The sequence below is a fragment of the Centroberyx affinis genome, unplaced genomic scaffold, assembly GCF_046629955.1.
Source record: "Centroberyx affinis isolate AG114_WGS23_722 - 3 ecotype Tasmania unplaced genomic scaffold, CSIRO-AGI_Caff_v1 ptg002491l_1, whole genome shotgun sequence".
NCBI classification, from domain to species: Eukaryota; Metazoa; Chordata; class Actinopteri; order Beryciformes; family Berycidae; genus Centroberyx; species Centroberyx affinis.
In genome coordinates this window covers 86,911-109,886 of record NW_027280718.1, presented here as the reverse complement: position 1 = coordinate 109,886, position 22,976 = coordinate 86,911, and the positions used below count along the sequence as shown (strand labels likewise).

General features: G+C 42.2%; 1 pseudogene; it reads left to right on the top strand.

Moving 5' to 3' along the window:
- Positions 1-21,883, top strand: part of LOC139656513 (cilia- and flagella-associated protein 58-like) — a 40,078-nt pseudogene extending 18,195 nt beyond the window's left edge.
- The last annotated feature ends 1,093 nt before the right edge of the window (positions 21,884-22,976 follow it).

The window sequence follows — 22,976 nt, the reverse complement described above, 5'->3', positions numbered from 1 at the left end:
CACAGCTCAGGACTTGTATGATAGTGTTTTAAGGACTGAAGCTGTTCTAAAGGCAAAGTGTGGTCCTGTTCCTTATTAGGTACTTCATATTCAATGATTTTTAGGTGTTTATTTATTAAAGTCCAGGCAAATGATCTGAAATGCTACCACATATTGATGCTAAAAATTTAAGTTAGTTCAAGTTAAATTCAATATATTTACAATTAACTCCATATGAAATCAACAGCTGACCAAAAACAGAGTTCTATGAAAATCATCATAACCAGCAAATTGAGAGAGAGAAGGAAGAGGAGAGAAACAGAAAATACAACTTAAAACTTATTTTCAGCAAAGAATTGTACACTGAAGAAAACAGTACAGCTTGACAAACCAAAACATTTGAAAATTTTTACTATCACATTCATATTTGATCTCATTTTTTTTAATGCAACTGATTTACCTTTTAGTGCAACATTTAAAGCCTCTGACTGCCCAGAGCATCAATTCCCCTATCTCACTCCGTTGTGCCTTTTCTGCTGTCTTATCCTGTCATTTCCCCTCCGTCATCTTCTGTCTTGCCTCTTTTCCCTCTGACTTTTATATTCGGGCCAAGCTGGAAGGCTTTCAATTATAACTGACACATTTAGCTTTTAGTTTTTGTCTGTGCATTCTCTCTCTCTCTCTCGCTCTCTCTCTCTCTCTCTCTCTCTCTCTCTCTCTCTCTCTCTCGCTCTTGCTCTCTCTTTCTCTCCCTCTCTCTCCCTCAATCCCCTCTCTTGGCTCTGAAAAGCTACCCTTAAGTAGTGATGAGGAGCCACTTAAGCGGTTTTCAGTGCAGCTCTAACTGTTCTGAACAATTATGAATTGGGCTCCATCAAGATGCTCTCCATACTGAGTACATGTGCTGGTACATCAGGAACCTGATCATCTCTTGACCTTGATTGTTTTTTTTGCATTTCAAAATGTGCAAGGCTGCTGTTGATGTTCTCTCTGGTGTGCTGTATGGATGGATAAGCTATTGAAATGTTCCTTAAAGTTTGATGAATTACATTTCTAACATGATTCCTACATGAAAGAATTGCCTCCCCACAGAGCACTGGGTACAGCTATTGTGTATAACACTTTGTTTCTCTCTTCAACTTACCGTCATCCTCTCTTGGCATTTTCCTGTCTATTCTGTTTCTCCAGCTGAGATTCGTGTAGATGTGGTTGACTGGGTTGGTTTTGAAGTGGAGGGAAGGAGCGAAGGAAGAAAGCGGAGGGAAAAGGGAGGGGATGCTGAATAAAAGAAAAGGCTTATCACGAAAGCTGATCAGCAAGGAGGAGTTCTGCGCTCTACTGACTGGCTTTCTTGTTGGCTTTTTTCTTTTCAAAAAGAGTAAAGCAGTGCTTCCACGGTATTGTTTTTTGACAGTATCGGTTTTACATGTATCTGGGAGTGAGGTGACATATTGCAAACAAATGTGTTGCGGAGTCAAAAGCAGAGAAGTAACAGCAATACAGATGTGCTACCATTTAAAACGATTTTTAATGTTTGACCCCTTGTGACTATTAAAGTTTATTGACACCCGGGTCCACCATTGAAGAAAGATGATTTCTGTATTCTTGAATTCTCCCTACCAATTTGTCAGGTGTCAGCCCCTGCACTTGTCAACCTCTAATATTTTACTCATTTAACAATTACCCTTGTACTAGTCCTATGACAGAAAATCAATAACTCTTTCTGTAGATGGTAACAACTCAACCTTACACACCCAATGAAAAAGAGGGAAAAAATCCTGTCATATCATCTTCTCTTCCCTGTCCTACTCCCCCCTTCCATCTCTGTTGAATTTCCATCGTGCTACTTTTTCTCCTGTCAAAAAGCGTCACCGTCAGCACGTTTCCCTCAGAATGGCATTGAAGCTCTAGTCGTCTCCAAACACTTCACTGCTGTACCCACTCAATTATTCCACAGCACGTGTTGCCCCACGCAGGTTTCCTGTGATATTAACCACTGAATTCTGTGGCCTTGGAGCCCTCTCAGCATGGATGTGTCACCCTGTCACTTGTGTTTAATTGCATTTCTGCTCACCACAACAAAGCATGAACTTTATTTCTTTCTGACTTTAAATTTGTCATGATGTAGTGGGGGAAAAAAAAAGCTTTTGTGTGAGATTGACTCCCTTCTGTTCAACATTTCTGAGACTCTAAGCCTATGTCTTATTCATGTAAGACTTTAATGTGCACAACTAGAATATGTCTTACATGTATGACTTCATGCCCTCTCTCATCTATCTTCTTTTTTGTAGTCAGAGACAGTCTTGTTACTTTGATATCCTCTGTTCACTAGGTAACCTGTATGAAAGGGAAGAAAAAATAGGATAGAGAACGGGCTCTGCTCCTCTTTGAAATGATTATGCAATCAGTAAAAACACAAAATCTCTGAAATTCTCATTAATGCCATGAGAAATGTATTTTACATCCACTGGTTTTAGATGCTGATATGGCTTTTGTATGCTTTCCAGGGCGTAAATACAGTTGGATTGCATACAACCAAGTGCTCAATTTAATGCAGTGGAACAACAACCTTTTCATGTTTCAGTATTGTGTCACCTGCTCCTCTATAGCATCATTTCAAGGGATCTGTTATATTGGACATCTTTATCTCTCTATCACCACCTGTGATTAATTTTAGTGTGCATTCTGTGATGCACAATGAATGCACTGGATGCTCCACTCTAAAGAGATATTGGCTGGTCTACCTGAATGAGGGATATTCAGCCCCTGTTCTTTGAAGTGTGAGCCTGCTCTTCGCAGAAGCTTTGAGTAGGAGATATGAGAGAAAAACTCTTTCTTTACTCTTTTTCTTTCTTCTTTAATTACCTACAGAAGGGCATGGTTTCCTTTCACTAAAATCTAGTGGGTGTGGATGTTGCAGATGCTACCTGACATCCTAATGATAAAACCCACCACCAATTAGGTCCTATTAAGCCTATCCACTATCCTCTGTGACCCTTAGCTACTCTCCCTTCATCCCCCTCTGCTTAAAGAAACAGTTGGGACACGGCATAAGAAGTCATTAACATTTTAATGAATGAGACACAACTAATTCTGATAATAAAAAACACAGTCACAGACAATGAGAACAATATCTTTGGGACCATCCCCTCTTCTGTTGACTCATATGGTTGCCCCTCCTGATTACCATTCAACAACTCCACATTGATTCATTCCAGAATCTTATTACATGCTTCATACACCGTCTCAGAGAGGTTCGGAGGTCTTTTCCCTCCCAGACTAATGACAACCATCCTTCAATTGTTTGAGTTTGAGGTGGAAGTACAGACAAATTGTATCAGTGCTGAAGCTCGATCATATTTGTCATGTTGCTGTCCATAAGGTCCTTAGAACTTTTCATGCTATATGCGTAGAGTCCAGGCAAGTGATCTGATTGACTGCTGACATTGTTAAATCATTGTGGCACTTTAAGGTCTGCGTTCACAGGGCAAGCTTTGTGGTAACAGGGAAAGTTCATCGAGGAGAGCTCTTTGTATCTGTGACGGAGGTTAATCTGTACATACGTACATATGTCCTCAGTTCATTCATTGATACTTCACTATGAGCCTCTCAGTTAGTGTAACTTCAGTCTGGAAACCCTCAAAGTAATTACCCACAGGGTGAGAGAAATAAGAAAAAGATAGTCCCCCCTTTTTGTACAAGGGACTGTTGTATCCAGGACTTCATTTTGTTGAAAATGTCACCACCAGCTCCACCACAGTAGTTGGGGCACCAACAGGGACCAGGGCCCATTCTGGGAGTGCCGCCAGCCCAAGGGACACCTGATCTGGGCACTAATGAAGATCTTTAGCCCTTTCAACTGCATCAGTATGGCAGTCTCTCGCCACAGGCCTGTCCTCACTGTCTCCTTAAACTGAATGAAGGGACAGGGGTTAAGGCTTATTAGATAGAACAAAATTACCTCACTTTTCTCCCTTGCTCTTTGCTCCCTCTCCTTCTATCTCATAGTTTTGCTCACACTCTCACTTTACTTCCTACAGGCATTTGCAAAGGAAGACCTCATGTTATGTGCATCTTAAATGGAACAGCAAAATCCAGTTTTCAACTGTTATTTATCCCAGAAAAGTTTTTACTCCCAGCACCATCTTGCTTCACAGTCATACAGTTACACATATTCATACCTGGGAGCTGCTCAGTACTACCACAGCTGTTGGCCACTGAGCATTAATCCCTATTAGCAATTAAGTGCCTTGCTCAAGGGCTTCTCAATTATTATTTGAGTTATTATTGAAGGAAAGAAGAGTATCACATCCGGTCTGGGGATTCTAACCTGCGGCAATGTCAGAGGCACTAAGCACTCTAAACTTTAGGCGACCTCTGTCCCATATCTGACATCTTTCAAAAACAGAACTTTGGTGTAAACCCTGTGTTTGTGTGTGTCCCTCTCTGCCTCTCTGTGTCCTGCTACAGGGGGAGCTGCAGTTAATGAAGCAGCAGGCAGAGGAAACAAAGCAGTGCATTGACAGCCAGAAGGCAGAGGAACAAAAACTGCGCAAGATCATAGCCGACGCTGATGCTGAGCAGATCCGACAGAAGAAACAATTGGACCAGGTAAAGGAACAGAGAGAGAGGTAGAGAAGAAGAGGTAGAGAGAGACAGAAAGACAGATAGAGAGAGATGTGAAGAAATAGAGATTGAGAGGGGAAAAAGAAAAGGGGTTGTGAAAGGGGTCTTTCCTTGCTTCAATGAGCTAACTGGCTGCCCTGACCGCTACAGGGATGAAAGAGACCAAAGTCTGGGTCCGCTCCAAGCTCATTAAACACAGAGCCAGCCTCTCCTACTGAAGCCTAAAGCCTTCAGCGACCTGGCTAACCCCACGCCAAGTAAAATGCAGCCGTCTGGATACAGCTCTCAAGCTCCCCTGTTTTGACACATTGAGAGGAACATTTGATATGCAGAACGGTAGTGTCAACAGGTGAAGTGGCAGTTGACACCGATCAGAAGGACACAATGGGCCCAGCTAAGTGATAGAATAGTGCTGATTTTGATGTTGGATGTCATCGTGGCACCCTCCTTTCAGGAACGGTGTCGGTGTACCTGTGTGTGTGTGTGTGTGTGTTTGTGTGTGTGAGAGTGAGTGTGTGTGTGTTCTCTTTGAAGCCCAGGATGGACAAAGATATTTCTATCAGCCAGCAGAACTGTCACGGTGTGATCTTTTCACACTGAGCCAAAAATAATTGTGTTGATGAGGCTATTCATTTTTGCCTCCTTAGGGGTGAATCACTGTTTAACGGGGTAATGACTCTTGGCTCGCCACACAGACATAAGCGGCAGAGCCACACTTGGAGCTTAAATGTCTGACAACCAGTAGAAATTGTAGAGATTCTGTTTTCCTGGAGAGATGCTAAACTATCATGTCAGTGTGAATTTGTTTAAAGAACTTTTCAGGAAGAAGTAAGGGCTTCTATTGTCTCCCCTGTATATATACCTAGCTGTTCTGTATAGCTCAGTGGGTAGAGCATGACACTAATGCCTGCTAGGCTTATGTGTTTGATCACCACTGGGAGCAACCATGCTAAAAATGTATGCACTCACAGTACGACAAGGCACTTTGTGTCCAAGAACCACCAAATGGCATATGTTATGTTACACATGGGTATGCACTAAATCAAAGTGCAGTAAGTTGAGCTTTTCATGCTGTTCATTACTGGGCCATTGAGAATTTTTACAAACTTCATCAAGCACGTCTGTATCAAAAGCAGGAAACTGACATTTTGTCAGGCTACAGTGGCTGAAAAATCCCCAAATTAACCAGCACTTTTACTATTTTATCAAACAAATATATTTTTAGGGATATGAGTCAGAATAGGATCTCCAAATGGTGGTTGGTTGCCTGAGTGAAGTGGTTGGTAGAATATACAAACTTACCAGCCACATTACAAATTGACTGGTGGCTGGTGTTAATTTCCCACCCTGCAGTGTGTTATTTTTTTTCTTGGTGCACCTTTGCTGCGGCCAAGGTAATTAGCGCGCTGGACATCTTGGGCAAACAGCTGCTGCACTGCAACGATGCACTCAAACGGCACCGCTGTACGAGAAGATCAAGATCCAGCAATCAATCCTGACCAAGGGCATCTTCCAGTACAGCCAGTGAGTGGAGGACATCCACCTGCTCAAGCTGGAGATCAAGAGGGCCAACCTGGACAAGACTGTACCCTGCTCAGACGATCTGAGGTAAAAGAGAAATAGAGGTAGGGAGGGATAAATAGAGAATGAGGTGGAGGAGGATAAAGAAAGGCCACTGACAAAATCGGATAGGTAAAAGAGGAGAGGGAGGAAGATTTGGAGGTAAGAGGGGGAGGAAGGTGGGCAGGAGACAGACATAGAGGAAGGATAGAGAGAGAACGAGGTTGAGGAAGACAAAGGGTAGAATAGATGGCATAAAAAATGAGAGGGAGAGAGGAAGGAAGGGTTTGAATAAAGAGGCACAGGGGGGTGAGTGGGATAGAGGAATAGAGGGAGAGATAGAGAGAGATTGAGGTAGAGGAGGACCAAAAGAGGCTACAGACACAGCGGGGTTGTTTTAGTATTCAGAAAAGAAGAAGGGTAGGACTGAAAGAAAAAGGGACAGAGATGGAATGAGATAGAGGGGAAGAGTTGGGAATGAGACAGCAAGATAGAGAGAATGAGAGGCCTTCCCTTAAACTTCCAGCTCCCAAGCCATGGTGAATTCATTTATATCAAAACCCTATCATCCCTCGTACTTTTGGGTTATTTCTGTAGCAAGACGCTTTGCTACATAACCTTTCAGAGACTCCAGTCAGTCCCCAGCCGCTTCGATAAATAATCAATGAGCCTGAATTATGCACTAATATTCCAAAAGGGCTTCTCATTTTGGATTATTTTATTATTAAAGTAAGATATTTCAAAGTTTTCTTGGGTGCTCAAGGGAGACAATACGACCACACTCGGTCCATGCAGATACATGATAAATGACTTGTGTCCGGTATGAATCCTTTTGCTAATCCAAGCGATAGTATGGAGGTAACATGAGCTGCCAATTACAGTAATGGGGACTAAAGGCTAACTGGAAATTTTGAGGACTTTTTCCATAGAGTACCAACTTTGTGAGCAATCTTTTTTTCCAATGGATTTAGTTTCAGGTGGCTTGTAAGGTTAACATATTACACAATTAGAATAAACTGTTGTTTAAAACGGTATATTACAATAATGCATGGACAACAAAAGGCTGATTTTCTTTGATACCTGTGTAGTATATTGTGCATACTACCTACTTATTTCCGTAGGTAAGGGTGTGCAGTAATTTGTGTGCATTGCCTTTTGTGGAAACGAGTGGGCTGAATGGTAGCTGGCTTTGAAGAAAATTGTCACAGTCCATGTTTGTCACTTTTAATGAGCAGGGCCTTACATTTGAAATGATTGCAAAAGCAGAGGGAAGTCAATTATGTGTTTTTTTTTAAATTCTTTTTCTTTTTTTTTGCCTGGAAATATGCATCAATCTGAACTCTGCCTGATGCATTCCCTCATTAATTAAAAATTTGTACTGCGTACAGTACATACTGTATGATATTTCGCTGTCATCTGACGTGGACTTGCGTACAGCTATTACGTCTGCTCCCCTTCTTTTTCAAAATGGCTTGTTTCACAAGGAATTTCATAATGACATTTCCATCAGATGAAATAGATGGGGCCGCAGTGATGGAATTTTTCGCTTGCCTTTCTAAACCCTGCGGACCTTTCTGCTCATCCTCTCCTTGTTCATTCCATCCCTTGGAGATCTTGTAACTACAGAAAACCTTGTGTGTCTAAGTAGACACATATCGGTACATTTCTCCCGACCCGACCCACCCACTCTTCACATCTCTCCCAACTCTCATCAGCGCTAATGGTGGAGCCAGGAGAACCGTACAGAACACGCCATATGCTATTCCCAGTAATCGGCTCATTAGGTGCCAACCTACTTACTCTCTGCCTGAATGGAAAGCTGAAATGCCGCAGACAGCCAGATGGATCCCAAGCAATCACACACATGCAGGCGCACATGTACCCTTACACACATGCAAACAAATGTGCGCATGCACATGCGTGCGCACACACACAGACACATGCACATACTGTGCACACGCTCAAATGCACACGCACACACACACACACACTGTATATACATGCACATGTGCACATACTTACGTACATGATTGCATGCATTAAGCACGGCCAGGTCTCAATCCATAATTACTATATTACTTTGCTGCTCTCTGTGATTAGCATTGTTCCATCCCCCAGAGCGCTATGTGGGTTTATGTTAGGCCCTGGCCTCCTGTGGATGGCTTTGTACCATTACGTCCATTATCTACACACGTCTAATTTTTCAAAGGGCTTTGGGGGCAAAATGATCTGTCTGGGAAGCTCTGTATGTGTCTGCATATGTGTATTTGTGAGAGTGTGTTTATGCAAACACAGGCATTACTCAGAGCTCTCCAATATGTATCAAAGCCCACAACGTTTCCCTCGAGTTCTAATTTTATTTATCTGCTTTTGCTACCCTGTGCTCTGTTTTGATATCTGTCCATGGTGTCTTTGCTCAGAGCTTCGTATATTTTTGTGTTGTTTATCTGTGAAACCTAATTATGATGATGGATTTAAACAGTGGTCAAATTCAATCTCACTTCAATCTCACCAACTGTGGTCTCTTTCTAATTGATATAATTATTTTTTATGCCTGTCATGGCACTAGGTGTCATAAACAAAGAAGAATGCACAAAGGTTTGTTTTTTTCAGTTTTTCTCACAGTCTGATGAAAGGATCACAGCAGGTCAGGTACAGTTTTTTAGAAGCATTTTCTGAGTAGATGCTTTTGTGCACGCAATCACATGCACAGACAGCCAGTCACACACAGGAGGCCAAGAGCACAGAGTTTTACGTGAGCTCACACACGTAGAATCAATATACAGTCGATGCATAGAAATAGCAGAGGCTGAATAAAATAGTTGCAGCTCTGGCTTCCAGTCTAAGGTGTTGATTAAACTTTGAGGCGGGAAGATAGCAGCACTGCAGCCCCTGCTAACCTCAATGAATCAATCACACACATACACACTCGCTTGTCTGCACAGTGCACACTTCCACTCGGTAAACACACACACATCAGCATCAATTTCCTCAACCCCATCACTTAATCGCTATGCAAATGTCTTGGAGCAGAGCAAAGGAAAAGAGGGAATTAGATGTGTTTTCGGGGTATATTTCCCATAGACTGAGGAGGACTCATATGTTTTCAGGTATTGATGTCCCATTTGCTGACGTTTGATGCATCTTTGCACACTTACCCTGTTTTTTCTGACAGCATCAGCACCACCTGCATTGTCTTGCAGTGACACCACTCTACTCCACCACCTGTTGTGGACCATGGTATCCTTGCCCCTTACATGACACTCACATGACACTCCAGACCTGTGTTCTCTTTACTGGCTTGACAGTCAGATTGATAGGAGATTGGTGAAACAACCACAAGGGTCAAACAATGGCCTCCTGCTAGTGTATTTTACCGAGGATGCAAGTGCACATATACCTTGATTGTTTTGTGCTAATGACATCCAGGAGATCCCTCATTGTGAGCGAGCTAATGGTCTGCTTCTCTCTCTGTATTTGGCTAATGACCCGTGCATTATCATCATTTGTCTCTCACAGGAATATAAGCGTTAAGTCTCTGGTGCGTTTGACTTTAAGTGTGAGATTATACGTCTCTGGTTTGCTAGTCAATTGGTTAGCATATGGCTTAGCTGACACCACCAATGCATCATTTGGAAGGTGAGGGAGGAGGCGTAGCGTTAGCGTCTCTTGTTGAAGGAAACATGCAGACACGAACAAGAAGTGTTTAAAATGCCTGGGCAGTAATGCAGGCGTCTGAAAGGCAATTGATTGGGCCACCACTGCTGCTTGAATCGCAATTTGATCCATTTACCTCTGTTTCAGCCCAGGGCATGATGATGAAGAAAGGCAACACTTACAGAGTAGCTAGCTCCCGAACACATTACCCCTTATCCCTTCTCTCATTTTGAACAGTCGTATTTACATACCTCTCGAACTCCACTGAACTTATAAGTTCACTCGCTTCATTTTTTCAATACTGTAATGATTGTGTAATGCTTAGGACTGAAATGAAAAAAATGTTTCTTCTTGTTCATTCTAAAATAGGATTTTGTGTTATTTAAAAACACCTAAGCAATAGTTAATATAGATTGTAAAACTGTGCTTTTGCCACAATGTTTCAAAAGTTAATTTTCAAGTTCTTATAATTAACAATAGATATTTCATTCCCCTCACCTGTCACCCACACAAGGCCATAATTTAGTTATTTAATCACATGATAAGTTTAATAAGCTGAAAATACAATTTTAATATGTTGGTTGTGGAAATATAGTCGTATGTGAGGATAGTGTGAAATGTGAAATGGCATGAGTGGGCCATGTTGCAGACGGAAGCTCTTCTACATGCAGAGGGAGATGCTCAGAGAGATGACAAGGTGCTGTGCCGTAGAGGAACAGCTGGCAAAACCCACAAAGGTTCACGGTTTGAGAAAGATGAACTTGTGTGTGGGTGTGTATGTGTGGGTTTGCTTGAGTAAAGTGGGGCGGATGGCCTATAGTTGTCAGAGAGACCATCCCGTAACAGGAAGGTCAAAGGTTCCCTGCAGCAGCTAACTTGTATTGTTGAAGTGTCCTTTAGTAAAACACTGAACGATTGCCTGCTCACTCATCATCACAGAGTGGCTAAAGGACTAAAATGTAATTCTAAAGCAAAGGGCTACTGAGCTTTTCTGTAAGTATACTGCACATTTCTATGGGTATGGTCCTTTGAAAGCCATGCAGACCTGACCTGTTATATTGGTTCTCTCTCACAGCAATGTGAACTTTCCCATTTCTCGTCCCTGTGAAATATGTTCAAAGCTATCTCTCCAAAAAAAATTAAGACCCCTCACACAGTTCTCAGCAGAGTACACTTGAGTTATGCGGAAAGGAAAAGGTCACGCTTCTGTCCGTGACCTTTTTTTAATAGCAGCTATTAACACTTTGTAAACGATTCTCACCCGCAGGCTAGTGACCCTTGCAAACACAAGCTGATCCAGAAGATTCACTCTTTACAGAAATACCTGATCACCGAGACCCAATACCTTTTGGACAAAGAACACACACACACACACACACACACACACACACACACACATGCAGATACATACTGTACACACCGTTTTAGATCTGTCTCCTATTGGCCCAGCAATGTGGCTTTTCCAACAAAGAGCTGGGTTGTAAAACCACTGCGGTAGGTTCAGGTCAGCCCACAAGAAATCAATGGCAATGCTTTCGGCACAGGGGAGAGATCTGTTCTCTATTTCACACCTTTCAAGAGGACACCACTGCTCTACAGTGCTGTGTTGTTCTTGCATGTTGCTGTTTTGTTTACATACGTTCACGATTACTGATGCGAGGGCAGTGTTGTTTTGCTTTGGGGAGATGCTGGAGTCATGCCAAAGCGTCTCATCTTGACACAACATCTAGGTCTGAATGCTGCACCAGCAAAGGGATTTACAGTAACTAGATATTATGTCTGCAGGCCCTTTCATAGTGATACTTTCATGGCCTTTTTGTGTTATGTTACATGTTTTATGTCTTGCAAGAATAGTTCTTCTCAACTTGATATGAAAAAATAAAAGTAAATGCCCCAAATGTCTTGTTTGAGATCGCTGCAGATCATAGCCACTAACATTTTACATGCAAAGCTTGATGTAGCCAGTTCAGCTTTGCTCATGGCCTTGCTCACCCTGTTGTCAGACTTGCAGCTGATTGCATCAATGCCACCATATCCACTTCTGCCAAATTCATTGTTCTGTTTGTCAGTTGTTGTTTTTCTCCACCCAACATCAAAACACATTGATCTTGACAGATTTCGACTGGGAATGTTGTTCCGCAGAGTTCGATGGTCTCTTTGACACATAGGTCCCTATGTATGGTGTAGTCGAATTGAGAAGTGCCAGGCAATGCATTCACCCTCCCTCCCTGCTTCCCCCATATCCGATTTGCCTCAGTAATTTAATCATATGAATGTTCAGTGCTGAGATTGGAAAACACAGACAACAATATCCCTGACATAAGCCTGGGTGAGATTAGGCTGTGAGATTTGTTACCGCAATACTTTTGGCTGCGTAGCCAGAATTACTGAGCTGATATAGTCTATGAGCATCAGAAAACAGAGGGGAGAGTGTGAAAGAGAGTTAGAGAGAGAGAGAGAGAGAGAGAGAGAGAGGCAGAGAAAGATGGAGAGGGAGAGTGTGTGAGAGACGGTGTGAAAGTGAGATGGTGTGTGTGTGTGTGTGTGTGTGGGAAGGCCCTGTATGAGATCTCTGTAGTGGCATGAACTCGTTGACAGGTTGCTGTGTGCAACGGGGATTGGAGTGGAGCCTTATTTTGACTACCCCTAGAGAAATAATGAAAAGGGAAAGATAGCAGAAATGGAGCATGATGCCCTATCATCCTCCTCCTCTACCACCACATGTGCGTAAACATGCACACACGCACACACAAACACACACACAGAATCCAACGTTGCCCTTCAGCATGTTTTCTCCCATTGAGACCATATTAAAGAACAGATGCAAAGGACAGAAACTCCATCAAATTTGACAAGGTCCTATCTGAGAACATTGGATTATAATTGGATGCCTTTTACACCTTACTTCCCTCCACTTGTTCATGTGAGCCGATATCAAGAGAGGGTATATTTCCATTGTACAATTTCATAATGGCTGAAATAAACCCTAGTCTAAGTGAGCCGATAGTGGTGATAGCCATAGTGATTTTCAGTGCTGCACAACAGGCACTTCCTAAGCAGTTTTTCACCAGTAACTCCTAGGGTGACTTGCTGTACTCATAAAAGACTGTGTAAACCATCTGTCCAAGTGATGTCAAGTATGAAAATTACCAAAAATGCGGTTTCAAGGTTTTTCTGTGGCAGCAGCGACATGCATGTGGTTCAGTGCCCAATCCCATGAACATTCAGTCTATAGGCTACAAATGGAGCCTATTAGACGATAACAACCCATAAGCCTTCTGTAATTTCCCGTTGTCAACAAACTAGCAGAGTTGCAATCATCTTCTAGTGCTTTATGTCGTTATTTAGACCAAATTCAAGATCCCATCCCCTAATGGAGGTGGTAGTACATAGAGGAGGATTTTGAAATGGAAAATGTGTAGGTGGCCTCTATATATCTGTATCTCATGCTACCATTTAGTGGTATAAGACCCTACACAAGTTCATGCTACTGAAAAACTGAGAACCATAAAACTGAAAAAAGGAGCATATGTGCAATTTGAGATTTAAAATAGGGATGAGTAATTAATTTCATGCTAAATCATGCTATATTTCTTACCTGCGCTTTAGTTTCAGTTTAGAGGCACATGTGCTCCTGGAAGCAAAATGTCACTGTAGCGCTAAATTTACTGAATTCTGTTTTGGAACCATGTTAATATTAATTTAATGGTGTGTTTTATCCATGTGTCATCATTGTACCATCATGTGGTACAATCCATTCAGTGCATAAATTGACTTAACTAATTGTATTTCACATGAAATGGGAAAAAGTGAAAACAATTTTTTTCTCATGCTGTACCACCCTTTACCTTCAAAAGAAACACGTAATTACACACACACACACACACACACACACACACACACACACACACACAGATAGAGAGGTTCATGAGTGTTTTTGCAGGCCTACATGTTCTGTGTCCTCTTTTGATCACTTGTTGATGACTGGCATTTGATGCTTTTAAGTTTATCATTAATTCACTAGATGGAGAGTCAGAGGAACTGCAAGGGAAAAATAAATCAGTGGATATTAGCCCATCTTTCAGTGGTGCGTGAGGATGCGTTGGGTGCACGCTGCCTCGAGGGTTATACTTCCTTTGACATAAACCTAGCGTTCATCTGTTTGTGTCGAGCGATGGGAAGAGGAGAAAGAGAGAGAATTGAGAATCCTGTGCATCCACAGCAGATATTAAGGGATTGGTTTCCCCCCCTCTCCAGTTTTTGTTTTGCTAAATCCCAGCTCCTTCGCTCACTGACTTCTTGTCTATGACTTTTTTGGTTTATCCCTTATTCATAACTCTTGGACCATGATAACACTTTTTCTTACCTTTATGTATCATGCATAAGAGGCTTAGAAAATTTCTCAATTTGGTGGTGCCTTGCTTGAGCCCTAATAGACTTTAGATTGTCTTTCTTTGCTTTCTCTCTCTCTCTCTCTCTTTTGTCTCTGGCTCTTATACATCTGCACACACACACACACACACACACACATACACATACACACACACACACCAGTGGTCAATATAAGAACCAGACAGAAAAGGGATTTATTTTTTAAGTCCTAAATAGACTAAATAAGAAAACAAATTAACTCATAATCTGTGAAATAAAAGCCAGCAATAAATGTACGACCTTAGGTAGTAACCAAATGCCAAAAAGTCTGTGGTGATGTCATCTTCCCCAACAGGACCTTTTATTTGTTGCTGTATTTTCTATACCAGAGAATGTGGAAATTTAGCAGATTGTCTGACTGACAAGGATCACTGCACTATAACTGACAATTATACTGTAGTATATGTATAGCACGTTGTCTTGGGGACACTGGCTCAGAGACATTGGTACATCACCAGGGAACCATGTTTTCTTATAGGCACATTGTTTCAATGGCCAAACTGTCACTGATTCTGTATTTTATTAATATTCATGTATACATTGTGGAAAACCTGCTTGTTTAGTATGTGCTTGCTGAACTACTGCTGCACTTTGACTCCAACCACAAGGGGAACTGTTTGGAAACTTCTCCAACAGAATATTTTTAGATTTAGATTTAAATCTGTAGTTTCTGCCATGGCATCATTTGAATTTGTTTTTTGGTTTCAGCTTGCCAGTAGCAGGTATAATTAATTTGGTCTGTCTCTCTCTCCTTTAAATGCACAGCTTGTCTTTCCTATAATATCATTAATGCGGTACAGTTAGCCTTGCTGCTCTGCTCCTCTCCCACACATGCTGGAGCCCAGCCAAATCTGTGTAACAGTAGTTTGGACTGTTACAGCTGTGGTGAAATTTTTGTAGTGCGAGCAAAGGAAGATAATGGAATTGTGGGAGGGTGTTGGGGTGACAGATTCTGCTACCGAGATACTGTGAGGCTGAATGCTATTCTGGAATTGAGATGATTTCAGACTGGTGTAATGATCCTCATTCTGTTTGCCTGTATTTCTCTCTGTTTCTCAGAATACTCGCTCGCTTGCTCCCTCGCTCTTTCTGTCTCTCTCTGTCATCTCTGACTCAGATTTCCCGTTGTCTCTGATTTTGGGGCAGCTCATTAGCCTACCATTAAAGGACAAAGGAGGCATCATGCATGGTATGCATCTGTTGCCACGGTTACTGTGAGCCCACCCTTGTTACTATCGATCAAAACAACAACCTGCAGATGGCGCTAGCCCCCCACTGGGTGTCCTGGAGTGCAAAGGCATATAGATGCATTATGCTGATTATAAACACCCATAATTATGATTGCTTTGGTTGGTCATTCGGCCCCATGCTTTGCCTATTGTATTTCCTTCTCTCATATTACTTTGCATTTGTTTGTGTCCCACTGATTTACAATTCACCAATAAAATTTTGTTTCCTTTTTTCATTTGCTCTGTTCCCTGCTCCTTCTCTTGCTAAGTGGCAGTCGATATACTGGCAGTGGTTTAATTTTCTGAGGGAGCTTGCTTGTTCTTTTTTTTTTTGTTTCTTTTGCAGCAGCAGTATTGCAGTCTGTCAGTTTTGAAATATATTAGTGAATGCTGGCTCCCTTTTGACAGTTTGACAGCTTAGATTTTCACCAGCCTCCAATAAAGAGAAACTCATTGTGCCCGGAATAACTGCTGTGAGAATATTGTTCTTCCAGGACAGGTAACAATGCCATTCGTAGAGCCCAGACTTGATAACATGCATATTGATCACTGTCACTCAGCCAGCAATTGCCAGGCAGATCACTCAAAGCGCACGGCTTGTCCCTCTATATGTACATCTATGGTGTTGCATTAGTCACACTGGAGGTATACTTAGACTTCCTACGAACAATCCTTCAAAAGCAGGTCAGAGCTATTTCAGGTGCCACTCTTTTTGTTTCTTTGTCGCTCCTTGTCATGTTTTTTTCACTGGAGTACCTCTCAGTTTCCTACCAGGAATACGCATGCGAGGGGAGATAAATGAGGGGATTTTGGAAACGTTTTCCTCAGTTGATTTGGATGCAGGAAGTGAGTCACAGTGATTTCTTGTCATGCACTGTGATGACTCAATCAAGATGGGGAGAGGAGGAGGAAATAGAGACGGCAAAGAAAGAGAGGCCAGTTGGTCCGTTTTCTCTGCTGACACGCATCGCTCTCTGTTCCCTCCATGAGCGCTATGTCAGGAAACATGCTATGCTTATATTTTCACACTGCACACAAACACAAAATCAGGGTATATAAATATCCTTAATCGTGATATCTGTATACCCTGATGAAGATGACCCTTCGGTAACCCTTCATTTTACAGGTCCCTAACAACGTATGAACTATTCCTAATTAGACGTTAAAAAAAAATCTTTTACACAATAACATGGCTGTGTTATTTGATCTTAAATAGTCCAGTTATTTTCTAACTGGACTAACTTACCATTTAGTTATTGCACTGTTAATTACTAACAACGTATGAACTGGTCATTAACAAAAAAGTTATTGTTCAACAACATATTTGCGTTCATATGTATTTACATAGTACCAAACCTCAAATGTGAAGCGGATCTATTTTCTAGAATTCAATAGTATTCATGTGTATTTTCATGGTACCGGACCTGGAAAATGAAGTGGGTCTATTTTCTCTTTGTCTATTTTCAGGCACGTTGCTGTGTAAATGTTTTTTTTTGTTAACGTCTAATTAGGAATAGTTCATATGTTGTTAGGGACCTGTAAAATGAAGGATTACTGACCCTTCCATCAAATCCAAGAGATTTATTCTGTCAGATTTACCAGTCTGCAGCTACTTTTGAGTCTTTAAAGCAATATTCCACTTAGTTTTAACATGGGGGTTATCGGCACTTAACCGCCATGAAAACCAGAATATAAAAATACTCACAAAGATGCAGATGGATGAGTTTGTAGCGTTCAGATTTTTGCTTCCCATTTGAATGAGGCCACGAAAATAGCCTGAAAACTGACATTTAACACCTTTGTGAACAGATTCAACAACAGATCCCACTACTGTGATTTTCAATTGACTGTGGGTCCAATGTTTTAGAACATAATTTTGCCAAATAGCATTTATATTGATAGAAGAGAACAAAGTGGAGGGATGCCATTTAGAAGTTTCTGTTTGGGAGACCGGATCTACTTTTATTTTTAAATACTTTTAAAATACTTTAAATACTACTACTACTCTACTTTAAATAATTTTAGCTTAAACCAAGAATAGAAATGCAAAATAACGACGGACCCAAGACGTCATTTTGCTTTGTTTTCTTAAAAGCAAGACATGTTGAATATGTTCATAAACAACCAGGCTATTTTCGTGGCCTCATTCAAATGAATGGGAAGTACGAATCTGAATGCTACAAACTCGTCCCAACTGCATCCGATCTTGATGAGTAGTTTATATTCTGGTTTTCATGGTGGTCAAGTGCCAAAGAACCCCCATGTTGAAACTCAGTGGAACATTGCTTTAAGCTTTGACACTGCAGATTTACAAACTGTAAATACACACCTGCTTACAGTAGGTGTGCACATATTCACCTGTCATTCCAAACATGAAAAAGAGTCTCACATTAAAGGATTAAGCCTTTTCATAGGACCAGGTTTTAGACACTTTTCACCCCTTTTCCCCCTACGGAGCACTTCACCCTCCCCTGGACCCTCTGGGCTTGGGCAGATCTGAACCACACAAATACACAACCTGATACAGGCTATTTTCACTGCTGCTAGCATAGATATTTCTGTGAAGGCTGTGCATATGAATGGGCTGGCTGCTATTTGCCCCCCAGTCATGAGTATATGAGTTTGCAAGCCGGGGAAGATCCCTCACCCTGGGGTCACTATTTATCTAGTGCTGCCCTGGCACGAATGCAGGCACACACACAGCGCGCACGCAGCACCAGCCAAGTTCATCCATATCTCACCATCACACACCTACTGTATGCTATGCAGGCACATACAGTCTTGAAAGGATCACTCTCTTTCTCCATCTCTCTCTCTGTCTCTTTCTTGCTCTCGCTGTCTTTTCACCGCTCCCTGTCTCCAGTCCACTGTATACATAATTGCTTTGTGTCATTAATAACCTATTAATATTGATGCATGTTATTTAAATGTGAGTGGTAACGACTCGGCGGACCTCATTAAAACTTGATGGGGTCAAACCTGGCCTGCAGTCCCACCACAGCCTGCCTGATTACACATTTAATAGAGTGACTTACAGTGACTTTGATTTAGTATGCTGTCCCTTCCATGTATTGTCTGCAAAGTCATGTTTTATTTGTTAACAATACTTTCGGGGGAGGAGTGGGGGGGGTGGGGGATTAGTGTGCTTTGCTGTGTAAGCGTGGAGGTAACACAGGGCAATCGACGGGATTCAAGTGCGTTTTAAGGAGCACTCTGCCTGGCTGAGCAAAATATCTACAGCAGGGATCTATATGGGAGTCTGTGGTGGACCTGTGCGCTTGGCGATAATGCCCCTCTCACCCATTACGCATCCATTCACAGCCTGCGACACCGTTGCCTCCGATCTGTTTCGAAAATAACATCTTTACTCAGATCTAAAAGTGTGGGGTAAATGTGTGAGTCAGTAGCTGGTAATGAAGCACCCAGCGGGATATGTGGCATGTTTTGAAAAGAGTGCCTCTTACCGAACTCAATACTCTCGCCTCACTAACTCTAACTCATTCTCTCTCTCTCTTTCTCTCTCTCTCTCTCTGTCTCTCTCTCTCTCTCTCTCTCTCTCTCTCTCTCTCTCTCTCTCTCTCTCTCTCTCTCTCTCTCTCTCTCTCTCTCTCTCCCTGCCTCCCTCCCTCCCTCCCTCCCTCCCTCCCCCCCACAAGGAGAAGGGGAGACTGTATGTGGAACTGAAGCACATTCTGGCGCGGCAGCCGGGTCCGGAGGCAGCCGAGCAGCTCCAGCAGTGCCAGAGTAGCATCAGAGAGAGGAACAAAAAGCTCAAGGTCCTCAGCGACTTTCATCTCTCTCTCTTTCCTGTTTTATCATTCCCTCCTCCCCTCGTCTCTCCCTCTTTTTTTCTTGCCAGTCAAAGCATCTCTCTCTCTCTCTTTCTCTTTATTTTTTCTCCTCCTGTTTTCTGTCTTTTTGACCTTTATCTTTATTTGTCTTCCAGTCCTTCATGCTCTCCATCTCTGTCCCTTTCTGTCTCTGTTCCATCTCTTCTACTTCTATCCCCACTCTCTATACCTTTCTTTCCTTCCCTCCCTCCCTCTTCTTATCTGTCTCCCTTTCTATCTCTTAGTCTCTTTTTTTGTCATTCTAGCATTTCTGACCACTGGCACAAAAATGGTACTTAAGGCACAGCGGAGCTGGGGTGGATATAGGCCTGTGGTGCATTTTGAGGCAGCAGTATTCCCCATCAGCCCCAGAGTGCCTGTTCCCCCCCCAGCCCAGTATCTCTGTGTCTGTCCTCGCCTTCCCTTATCCTCGCACCACCGCTGCCACCATGTCCAGCTGCCCTGCCGCGTCGCTCGCCTCTGCCGCCTGTCCCGCAGAGAGCTTTTCAGGGCTCCCATAAATCATTTCTCTCCCACTAGTTGTGAGTTCGGGGCCAGTTCACTTAAATGAATAATTAGAACCCCCCCCCACCCCACCACCCTCACCTAATTAAGAGCTCAACCATAAAGAACTACGAAGACTAAGTTAGCAAATGACATTTGGGATTTTAAAAATGCCCCCCTCCAGTGCATCTCTCACTCTACTTTTTTTTTTCCCCTTGTCTATTTTTTCCTTTTTGAAACTTTAAATACAGACACCATTAAAACATTTGGGATTGATATTGGGTAAATATGAAAGAGTTATTAGCATTTTTTTTCTTTCTGTGATGCCTTTGGTGAGGTCGGTGTGGTCATTAAGACGCTGAATGTTACTCTTCCCTTCTTTTCCTTTTCCTTTTAAGAATGAGTCATGGCTGCTATGTTTGAAGGGAGACTTTAAAATACTTCTTGTGTGCAGAATAGGTTGTTCTTGAATATCTGTAGTTAGCAGCACATACCTTCATGCGCATGCGACATATAAAGCCTGCCAATGCCCAGAGGTGGAGCCATTCTGAGCTTAATTCTCTGATAATTTATTACCAAGCTTAATTAAATGTGGACCCCAGGCACTGCTGGCAAGGGTTTAGCTAAACAAGCTTGCACCCAGGCAATTGCAATGCTAATATGTAGTAAGCACCGTTTAGGCCTGCAGTAAGCCAAAATTGAAAAATCTTTCTGAAATTAAAATAGCTGTCCTCTTCATTTGTAATGCTACTGATTAATACCCCATTATTTGCTTTGTTGGTCTTTGCCTAATGATCGTGCTGAATCGTGAATGAATAACACAATAGCAAATGGAAAACAGTGCTCTTGATATTTACTAATGTAGCTGATAAAATGACAGCGACCCAAATTCAGGCTTCTACCCTCCAACTGGTACACATGGTGTTTTGATTTTGACTTGAAATGGCATAATTGTAAATAAACGCATGTCATGGCACAGAAAGAATGACATTAATGACATTGGAGCTTACAAAGCCCCTGCTTTTTCTTCAACTCCATTGTTCCATTGCGTATAGTTCACCGCAGTGGATCTCTCTCTCTCTCTCTCTCTCTCTCTCTCTCTCTCTCTCTCTCTCTCTCTCTCTCTCTCTCTCTCTCTCTCTCTCTCTCTCTCTCTCTCTCTCTCTCTCAGCCATTAAGCTCAAGGGCAGAAACAGAATCTACAAGAAACGGCAATTAGATTATGCCAGAATCAACTGTCAGCCTTGCTTGTTTTGGCCATAAAATGGAATATGGGTTCACACCAGGACAATTTAGTTCATTACATTAGGGGACAAGGTTCATGGTAATGAATTAATAGGTGAATAAGGCATTGATTTTATTTCATCAGCCTCCTAGATTGGTTTCAAGGTGTCAGTGTGATTAACCGGTGCTAAATAGCATAATATTACTACTAATACTAGTGGTAAGTGAAGAGAAATAGTAGTATACTACTTGTTTTATTTTCTTAACAAATGTCTTAACAATGTTCTGTAAATTAAAAGGAACAAAACAATCAGATTAGCACACTGTGAGTAATACTGCAATAAAGGGAAGACATTCACTGCTAGTGCCATTAAAGCCCATGCAGTAGAACAGACATAACATAACACTATGTAATATTATCATAGCAATAAAAATTTACATTTAAAAAAATAACACTATACTGGTGGCTCGCTAAGGTCCCCTCAGTAAAATTCAGAAACCCTACTGGACTTCCAACATACAAATCAAGAATACTATTATAGCATAATGAGAGAGTAGAATAGATATGAATGCGTGTTAACAAATATGAGTTGTCAGTTACATAATACAAGAAGATACAGACTTTGCCAACTATGTTTTCAGGCAAAACACAGTACCTGTTTCCCTCTGTGCACCTTTTCCATGACAAACTGACATTTCTCTCCGGCTCCGCAGGCGTTATCGGCACAGCTGAACATGTCGGAGTCCAAAACTAAGGAGTAGAAGAATGAGAAGGAAAGGTTGGACAATGAGCTACAGAACATCAAGAAGAAGTACCTGAGTCAGAAACAGCAGAACAGGTGAGATTACTCTACTGGGTAACTGCTTCAATCCCCTGGAGGTGGACTGAACTTGAACTGTGCATGAGCCTGAGAAGATTGAGCGAGAAGCAATGTGCCAAGGAGAGTGAGAGTGAGAGAGAAAGAGAGAGAGAGAGAGAGCCAGAGAGATAGAGAGAGAGCCAGAGAGAGAGAGATAGAGAGAGAGCCAGAGAGAGAGAGAGAGAGAGAGAGAGCGATCCCATTGTGGACACTTTATATGTATCTATGTCTGTGTCTCTGTGTACACGTGTTTCTGCCTTGTGTGTACGCGTGTATCCCTTGGCCGCGTTTGATCATAACTGCAGATGACCTTCGATATGGCGATCAGCAGCTGTCAGTGAGGGCTAGCTTGACATGTGGTAAATGATACTTCAAATAAAAAAAATCTGACAGGTGAACATGGAGGCAGCCAGGGTAGGAGACCAGACAATCAATAAGCCTGACCTTTCTTTCTTTGTTACCTACCGTCGTTTGACTGGGTTTTAATAGAAACCGCGCCATGGAAGATTAAACAGTGATATGTGGCCAGCCCTCATTATGGGCTCATGGAGGCAACTGTGCTGTTGAAGATGTCCAGTATAGCCACACTCGTGTCTGAATCATCTGTTGCTCCTCCCTCGGGAATCTCCGCTCTGATCAAATTTTAACTAATGAAATCGACTAACCTCTGCAGTCCCATTTCACTGTGTGCCAGGCAGGAGGGAGTTTGTAGTTACTTGTTTACTTTAATATTGATTTATATCTCTGCGCCGGGATAGCCATTTTTTGGTCTGTGGAAAGTAATTGAAAGGTTTTACTGTTATTTTCGTCCCATTAAACCCCCCCCCACACACACCCCCACACACACACAGACGAGCAATTGCAGACAGAGGTACGCAGACACGCTGGCACACACAAACAAATGCACACACATGCAGACACATGCACACGATTTAACCAGATTCCCATTTCCCCTGCTGCTTTTTACATTTCAAATTCATCATCTCCTCCCAAACAAGGCTATGGAAATCTGCTGGGGGAATTAGGAAACCCGTCTAGTCCCCTGTTGCTAGGCTCCCATTTGCTCTCTTTAAGTC